This window comes from Dama dama, chromosome 16, assembly GCF_033118175.1.
Source record: "Dama dama isolate Ldn47 chromosome 16, ASM3311817v1, whole genome shotgun sequence".
NCBI lineage: Eukaryota > Metazoa > Chordata > Mammalia > Artiodactyla > Cervidae > Dama > Dama dama.
Window position 1 is genome coordinate 31,310,448 of NC_083696.1, and position 9,462 is coordinate 31,319,909.

The 9,462-nt window shown below is 40.7% G+C and overlaps 1 non-coding gene across 1 annotated transcript; it reads right to left on the reverse strand.

Moving 5' to 3' along the window:
• Positions 1-3,153: 3,153 nt before the first annotated feature.
• On the reverse strand, positions 3,154-3,225 carry TRNAW-CCA (transfer RNA tryptophan (anticodon CCA)). The gene has a single exon. It is a non-coding gene; the product is annotated as a tRNA-Trp (tRNA).
• Between the last annotated feature and the right edge of the window lie 6,237 nt (positions 3,226-9,462).

Here is a 9,462-nt window from a genome sequence, read left to right on the forward strand (position 1 = left end):
AAGTTGGATAGATAAGTGATCAGGGGTCATATTTTCCAATAAATGTGTCCAAGGATTAAACAATAAAACACTTGACATTTAAAAAAAAATCAGGGACTATTATCCAGCCTTTAAAAAGAAAGAAAGCTGGCCACATTTGTCACAACATGGATGACACTAAAGTTATGCTAAGTGAAATAAACCAGACACAGGAAAACAAATACCGCATGATTTCACTTACATGTGAAATCTAAAACCCACAGAAGAATAGGGTAGAAAAACAGTTATCTTTGGAGGAGGGGGAAAGGGAGAGATGTTGGTTAGGAGTACAGTTTCAGTTCCAGTCACTAAGCCATATCCAACTCTTTGTGACCTCATGGACTATAGCACGCCAGGCTTCCCTGTCCTTCACTGTCTCCTGGAGTTTGCTCAAACTCATGCCCACTGAGTTGGTGATGCCATCCAAAGATCCAATGTACAGCAACATCACTGTAATTAGCAATACTGTATTGTGGACTTGAGATTTACCAAAGATCTGGTGCTCTTCAGTTCAGTTCAGTTCAGTCACTCAGTCATGTCCGACTCTTTGCGACCCCATGAATCGCAGCACACCAGGCCTCCCTGTCCATCACCAACTCCCGGAGTTTACTCAAACTCATGTCCATCGAGTCGGTGATGCCATCCAGCCATCTCATCCTCTGTCGTCTCCTTCTCCTCCTGCCCTCAATCCCTCCAAGCATCAGGGTCTTTTCCAATGAGTCAGCTCTTCGCATGAGGTGGCCAAAGTACTGGAGTTTCAGCCTCAGCGTCAGTCCTTCCAGTGAACACACAGGACTGATCTTCTTTAGGATGGACTGGTTGGATCTCCTTGCAGTCCAAGGGACTCTCAAGAGTCTTCTCCAACTTACCATAAGAGAAAAAGAAGAACATGACATCTGTGTGAAGAAATGGGTATATCAAATGGCTTGGTTGTACTCTGTACCTCACAATGCATACATATGTCAATACATCAGGTTGCACACTTTAAAGATATACCATTTTTATTTGTTAATTGCACATCAGCACAGATTGGGAAAAATCACACATGCTCACATCATGTAAAACATAAAACTGAAGGCAACTCACTGGATAATCAGCACAGAAACCTCCCACTGAACATGACATTTTGGTGCTAGATGATTCACTCAGTGCACATTAAGAGCTTGAAATGGAAAAATATTAAACCAGCCAGCCAGTCAGTCAGTCCTTCCTTTCTTGTCCCCAGTGTTTATTCCAGTTCCCATAACACAGTGGGCTTGAGTGTTTTTCTTTTCAGTAGGTTGAAGTATATGAGTAACATCTGTGGGGTGTGTTGATATTGTTGAACCGAAGCTCAGAAATGTCAGCTTGAAATGAGTAAGACTTGGAGGGGACTGGTTGCAGGACAACTTCAGGTTCTGGCTCATCTGAGGCTCAACACAGAAATAAATCAGAGGCTATGACCTCTTGCCCCTCCTAGTTTCCAGAGGATGAAAAAAGCATCTACCATAATACTACACCTCCAGGTATCAAGACAGAAAAAATAAGTATTCATTTTTTGAGAGGAGGGTAAAACTTATGAAAATATTTGATGGAATAAAATGTTTTTTGAGAATTGTTATTCAGTCACCAAGTCATATCCAACTCTTTGTGATGTCATGGACTACAGGACACCAGGCTTCCCTGTCCTTCACTATCTCCTGGAGTTTGCTCAAACTCATATCCACTGAGTTGGTGATGCCATCCAAACATCTCATCCTTTGTCACCTCCTTCTGCCTTCAATCTTTCCCAGCATCAAGGTCTTTTCCAATGAGTCAGCTCTTCACATCAGGTGACCAAAGTATTGGAATAACAGTTTCAGCATCAGTTCTTTCAATGAATATTCAGGATTGAGAACTGTGCGTGTATGTGTGCTAAGTTGCTTCAGTAGTGTCCGACTCTTTGTGATTCTATGGACTGCAGCCTGCCAGGCTCTTCTGTCCATGGGATTCACCAGGCAAGACTGTGGTTAGTCACAATTGCTTGGGTGCCTTTATTTCTGCATCAAGCAACCATATTTGAAGAGAAGGACTCAGATTCAAGAAAAGGAGTATAATTGCTTCTGATAGCAGCCATGAGGGTTTTCACTCACCTTGAAGAAAGGATGGTAGAGAAAGAAATGGTAACCCTAGAAAGACTTTGCTGTCCAAGAAGGAGAGGCTGGTGGACACACAGCTGGGGTGGGGGGTAGCAGCAAGGAAAGTCATTTTTCTCTATAATTATATTCTTCAAAAATGATATCTTTTGAAAAATTTTGTTCAGAAACCATACTGTATGGTTATTGTTGGAAGTATGATGAAATTATGGTATGGAAAACACAATGATAAAAGATCTGAGACTTACAGAGAAGGTAGAGATAAATCCCCATGTCTCTGAACCTAGTACCCACCAGCTTGAACTCTCTCCCTACTCACAAAAGGAGAAAAACACAGAGTAAATAATCAAAATACAATTGTGATCACCCCAGGGAAGTGAAGTGAAGAATCTAAAGCAGAAAGATCAGTGAGGATCATGGATTAAGAGACAATCTTTAAAACTGGGTATACTATATATAGGACTTAAATGATGAATAAAAGTTAGGAAACTGTTAGACTGATGCTGAAGCTGAAGTTCCAATATTTTGGCCACCTAACATGAAGAGCTGACTCATACCCTGATGCCGGGAAAGATTGAAGGCAAAAGGAGAAGGGGTCAGCAGATGATGTGATGGTTAGATAGCATCACTGACTCAATGGACATGAGTTTGAGCAAACTCCAGGAGATAGTGAAAGACAGGAGAGCCTGGTATGCTGCAGTCCATGGGGTCACAAAGAGTTGGACATGACTTAGCGATTGAATAACAAGATTTTTTCAAGGAAATTCCTATATGCAGATTGAAATTAGACTGTGAGCCAAAGGGACTTATGCCCTTTGGGCTGCTCTGTGATTTTTGTTTTTTATTCCCAAACTTGACAAGTCAGAAACAATTATATTTGTAGAAAGAAAGAAAGTGAAGTCGCTCAGTCGTGTCCGACTCTTTGCGACCCCGTGGCCTGTAGCCTACCAGGCTGCTCCGTCCATGGGATTCTCCAGGCAAGAATACTGGAGTGGGTTACCATTTCCTTCTCCAGGGGATCTTCCCAATCCAGGGATCGAACCCGGGCCTCCTGCATTGGAAGCAGACGCTTTAACCTCTGAGCCACCTGGGAAGTACAATATTTGTAGAAGCAGAACTCAATTCTCTCCTTTTGAGCATCAGAACAAATGAATTCAGTGTTTACCACCAGCGTATTTCTTTTTTTTATGGTTTTCAAATTTATTATTTATTATTGAAATAAATTTCAAATTTATTTCTGTTGATTTAAAGAATAATTTTGTAGGGAACCAGCTCTGAGTTTTCCGCCTTTCAGGGAACTATTACAAATGTGGACCATCTTGGAGAAAGAATAGATCAAAGAATTGTTAGATGTTCTACAGAGAAAGTGAGTTTATTGAAACAATGAAAGTTTGAAGACTTTGAAGACAGCAGACAGACATACAGAATTAGCATCAACTGAGTAACAGGGTTCTTGGGCAACGTGATTAAAAAAAAAAAAATCATAAATGCCAAAATTGGATCTATTCTGGAGGTCCCCACAATGTTGGCCCCAAATAAACTCTGGTTTCATCAAAATATTTCATGGATTATTAACAGTAATTCCAGAAACTCTGTTACCAATCTTTATGGGATGATCTGATGTTTGAAATTTTTATTGGCTTCTGCTTTCAGTCAATCATTCAGGTCTCTGAGCCTCAATTTCCTCATCTATAAAATGAAGTGTTAGCTAAATTATTTAAATACACTCTTTTAAACTCAATGAGGTCTATAACTCTTCTTTCAGATATATTGCCTTTATTTTTTGAGGCAGAAAAATTACACAAATAATGCAAAATTTATTTCTTTATAAAAGAAGTAAGACATTGTAAATTAAAGTCAACTTTATCATTTCCAGCCCTAGCCTGCCTCCATCTCTTCCAATCACCAAGATTAGCTTGCAAATTTTTTAAATGCTTTTGTCTACTTATGTTTGCTTATAGAAAATATATACCCCTGTTTTATTTGTATGTTTTCACATGCAGTGTACTTTATTAAATATTTCTTTCTGCAATTTGATTCCTGTTCATTCCATAACGTTCATAAAGACCTTCCAATATCAGTGCATTTAAATCTACTCCATTTCATAGCATGCATGTACCATCATGCTTACAGGCATACCCATATTTATGAGCATTTGTTTTACTGAACATCTCTGAAAATGCCTTCTTGTGTGCATATGTAAATGCCAGAGCCAATAGTGCAAATGATTTTTATGAGTCATGGATAGGGATCCTTTAAATTTTACTAACTCCCAAATTATCCTCCAAGTAGCCATACAGGTTGATACCAGCAGTTCATGAAACTTTCCTCTCCTCATGGGGAAGACTCTTACTTAAGTCAAACTTTAAAAACTTTTACCACCAGACTGCATGCAAAGTAACATCTCATTGTGTGACCCAATTATTGGTGACACTCAGCACCTTTTCACGTTACCTCTTTTTACATTTCAAATTTACCTATGGTGTCCACTCAAAGCTTACTGGAAATGATCTCAAGAGTCTGAGCTCAAATCCTGTCTCGGGTATTTCCTGGCTGTGTTAAGTCACTGAATCTTTCTCTCCACATTTTCCTCAGCCATAAAAGAAGAACAGCAACACCTGTTCTGTCTGGCTCAGTAACAAAACTGACAATACTTTCTAGGGATTGTTGAGAGCTATGCAACTATATCGGAAAAGATGATCAAAGAAGAATCACCAGGAGTGATATAAAATGAGGGATTTCTTACAGGAATATGCAACAGTTAGAACTGGACATGGAACAACAGACTGGTTCCAAATAGGAAAAGGAGTATATCAAGGATGTATATTGTCACCCTGCTTATTTAACTTATAGGCAGAGTACATCATGAGAAACTCTGGGCTGGATGAAACACAAGCTAGAATCAAGATTGCCAGGAGAAATATCAATAACCTCATATATGCAGACAACACCACCCTTATGGCAGAGAGTGAAGAGGAACTAAAAAACCTCTTGATGAAAGTGAGGAGGAGAGTGAAAAAGTTGGTTTAAAGCTCAACATTCAGAAAACTAAGATCATGGCACCTGGTTCCATCACTTCATGGCAAATAGATGGGGAAAGAGTGGAAACAGTGTCAGACTTTATTTTTCTGGGCTCCAAAATCACTGCAGATGGTGACTGCAGCCATGAAATTAAAAGACGCTTACTCCTTAGAAGGAAAGTTATGACTAACCTGGATAGCATATTTAAAAGCAGAGACATTACTTTGCCAACAAAGTTCTGTCTAGTCAAGGCTATGGTTTTTCCGGTGGTCATGTATGGATGTGAGAGTTGAACAATGAGGAAAGCTGAGCACCAAAGAACTGATGCTTTTGAACTGTGGTGTTGGAGAAGACTCTTGAGAGTCCCTTGGACTGCCAGGAGATCCAACCAGTCCATCCTAAAAGAGATCAGTCCTGGGTGTTCATTGGAAGGACTGATGCTGAAGCTGAAACTCCAATACTTTGGCCACCTGATGCAGAGAGCTGACTCCTTTGAAAAGACCCTGATGCTTGGAGGGATTGAAGGCAGGAGGAGAAGGGGACGACAGAGGATGAGATGGCTGGATGGCATCACCGACTCAATGGACATGAGTTTGGGTAGACTCTGGGAGATGGTGATGGACAGGGAGGCCTGGCATGCTGTCATTCATGGGGTCGCAAATAGTCGGACACGACTGAGTGACACCTGACCTACAGGAATATGACCCACAATGAATGGGTAAGGACTAGCACTTTGTCATGACTAGCACTGGCTCTAAAGTTAGCAGGGCAGGAAGTTGGAAAAGGGCTGGAGAGATGGAGCTGGAGTTGAAGCACAGGGGCAAGAACAAGGACAAACTGGGACCCCTGACAATGAGCTGGAACTCATAAGGACAGACAGAAATCCACACTGGTCTCTCCAAAAATCCGGATTAAATGATGGGACTCTGGGGAACTCACTGGCAGTCCAGTGGCTGGGACTCCAGTTTCCACTGCAGGTGGTATGGGTTCGATCCCTAGTCAGGAAACTGAGATCTCACATGCCCCAAGGCACAGCCAAAATAAACTAATAAATAAAAAACAGTTGTTATAAAAAATTAAACACATAAATAAAATGTTGTGACTCTGGCACCTTTCATCAAAGAGCAAAACACACACTGGGCCCAGAAGTTGAAGAAGCTGAAGGGTAATCCAGCGGACCTGGAGAAGCTACCATCCAGATACAGGAGCAGCCACAGGTGAGAGCTGCAGTAACACCAGAGCTTGGCCCAAGCTTTGGGGGTAAAGAGAACACTCCTGCAAGTCACTCTCTCCTCCCACACCTTATGGCTCTTGTCAACCTGGGACCCTGCCGGCAGAGATTTCTGGGAAATGTAATCTCATCTAAGTACAAGGAAATGGGCATGCACATACGCATGCACACGACAAATCCGTAACAGCGACTCCAGGGAATAAGGACAAATACCAGTTTTGCTAGTTGCAGACTCATCAAAATGTTTGATCTGTGTACCTCCTGTTCATTTCATTCTACAGGCTGCCTCTTTCTACTCTGATCTGTGAAGAGTAAGATCAAGGGAGAGAAGTGATCAATTTTCTATGCCTTTGCAGGTCAAAAGGAAAACAAAATTTTGTAAGAGACTGGTAAGAGAGGCTGAAATAAAATCTGTGGATCTATGTGCTGCTTTTGAGGCAGACAGAAGAAAGCTGAACTTAATTCCATTGTTTGTAGATCCAAGCCATGCATAAGTGCCTGGAGAACCCAACCTATGGGTTTGCCCTATTGCCAAGTGAAGTGCATCTTTGTCTCTTGGAACAGTCCTGTGTTACAGGGAAGAATTAAAAAGCAAGGACCATATAAGGACTACACTAATTATGAGCTGGAATGTGTCAGCCAGAAGTGAGTTACAAGCTGGCCAGGGCCTGCAAACTATAGTTAGATATTTAATAAAGTTCAGGCATGCAGCTGCGAGCACTCCTGGATGTTTGCCACCTTTTATTATGGTGGCGCCTGGCAACATGCTTGTAGTTAAGGGTCTGTCAGTTTTTCCATTAGAAACTCCATCTTTTCAGGACCTTTCTAAATCTCTTTTTTACATCACACACATTAGAAACTTGTATGTGGCTTGTCCAAAATGAGACTGTTTTTGTGGTTGTTGTTATCACTTTGTTTTTCAACTTTGAAGAAGCTCAATCTGGTTCTACCATTTACTGTACCAAAAAAAAAAAAAAAAAAAAAGGGAAGGAAAAGAAGGAAGAGAAGGGGAGAGGGAGGGAAAAAGAGAAGGGGAAGAGGAGGGGAGGAGGAGAGGAAGAAAAGGAGGAGTCACCTAAAATAGACAGCTAATAGATAGATCCTCAGTTTAGTCCCAAGCTTTCTTACAGAAATGACATGCTCCTTCTGGGACCATACTGAACAAGGAAAATACACTTCAGCAAAGTGTTTTGCTGAAAAATATAAAATTTGCTTTTCTGGGGAAGGGAATGGCTACCTACTCCAGTATTCTTGCCTGGAGAATTCCATGGACAGAGGAGCATGGCGGGCTACAGTCCATGGGGTCACAAAGAATCAGTTTAGATAAACCTGAAGATAGCTAAAAGGTGGAAATAAAGTTTTCTATTTCTTAGCTTGGTATGAGATTGTTATCCTGATAACAAAAGAGACACACAGATGTACAGAACAGACTTTTAGACTCTGTGGGAGAAGGCGAGGGTGGGATGTTCTGAGAGAATAGCACTGAAACAAGTATACTATCAAGGGTGAAACAGATCACCAGCCCAGGTTGGACACATGAGACAAGTGCTCAGGGCTGGTGCACTGGGAAGACCCAGAGGGATGGGATGAAGAGGGAGGCGGGAGGGGGGATCAGGATGGGGAACACATGCAAATCCATGGCTGATTCATGTCAATGTATGGCAAAAACCAGTACAATGTTGTAAAGTAATTAGCCTTCAACTAATAAAAATAAATGGGGGGAAAAAAGGAAAGAAAATAAAAAAAATCAAAGAACATGTTTATGTTTCTCCATATATTTTTCCCCACCCATCAGAGGTTATCACCTCTGGTAACCACTAATTTAAAAAAGCAACTTTCCACTGGGAAAATTTTATACACAACTCAAAAATACTGGGTTAAATAGGAGAATTTGCAGTAATTCCCCAGTTCTAAGGAAGAAAGGGAGGAGGGAGTGAAGGAAGGAAGAAAAGAAGGAAGGTATCACTTCTATAAATGCACTCATTGCTATTAAGATGCATCCCAATTTCAGAAGGAAAAAATATATATATATATATATATACACATATATTTTTTATGAAGGAAGAAGAAGAGTCTTAGAATAAAGAAATAGGACATACAGCTATTTATCATTTACAAGGAATTTTCAACCAAATTTTGCCAAATCATCCTTCTCTGCCCTTGAAATACCAGGCAGATTCCATTTTTTTCTAGCTACTCTTCAGGTTTCAAAAAGCCAGCTAAATGTAGAATCAAACTGCCAAGATCTTATTGAATTTAAAATTTCTCCCCTGCCTCAGCTTGAGCCAGAACAAGCTTAGACATTTGCAGGAGTGAAAGGGGTATGCTGAATCTCTCTGATTTATTTACATTGCACTTTCTCTTCTCGTCCCCTCTCTCTGCTGCCTCTGACTTCTCCAAGTTTGCAGTGAGGTAAGGATTAAGTCTTAGACTGATCTGACCACTACAAGACAGTCCTGTAATTACCCTGTTACCTTGGGGGCTTCCAATCATATCTGTTGTCTAAGATGTTTCCATGAAGTGTTTGTAACCAACAGTTACATGAAATTCACTAGGGGGGTGATCTGGTAGACCTCCCCTCCCTACGACCAGCTCCTACAATAGTTTTGTCGGGTAACATGGAAAAATCAGAGAAAAAAGACAGAACTCCCCAGTAACGTGGTTTAATCTGAATAATGTCCACAGTAGTAGCCGCCTCCTTTTACCTGACTTTTTCCAAATAGAAAGAGACAACATTTCCTTTACCAGGACAGAATCCAGACCATAGCTACTGGCATGTTAGTTTATCAGGCAGTTGTGCCGTGGCCTGTGACTTAGACTACACCATAGCCTTCAATATGCTGAAAGCAGTGAGGCTACCAAGTGGGAAAGATGAGAAATTGTAGACTGCTTGCATGTGAAATATGTGTGAGAAACAGATGTTGAGAAATCTCACCATGTAGAGAGTAATATGAAAACTTTTACTACAATGTTTTCAGTGCTATTTAGTGTAAATTGCAACTATTTTATTCTTTGATAAAATAAATATATTGTAGATAACAGGAGCCAGATTTTTGAGACTAGAAAGAACTTATGTGT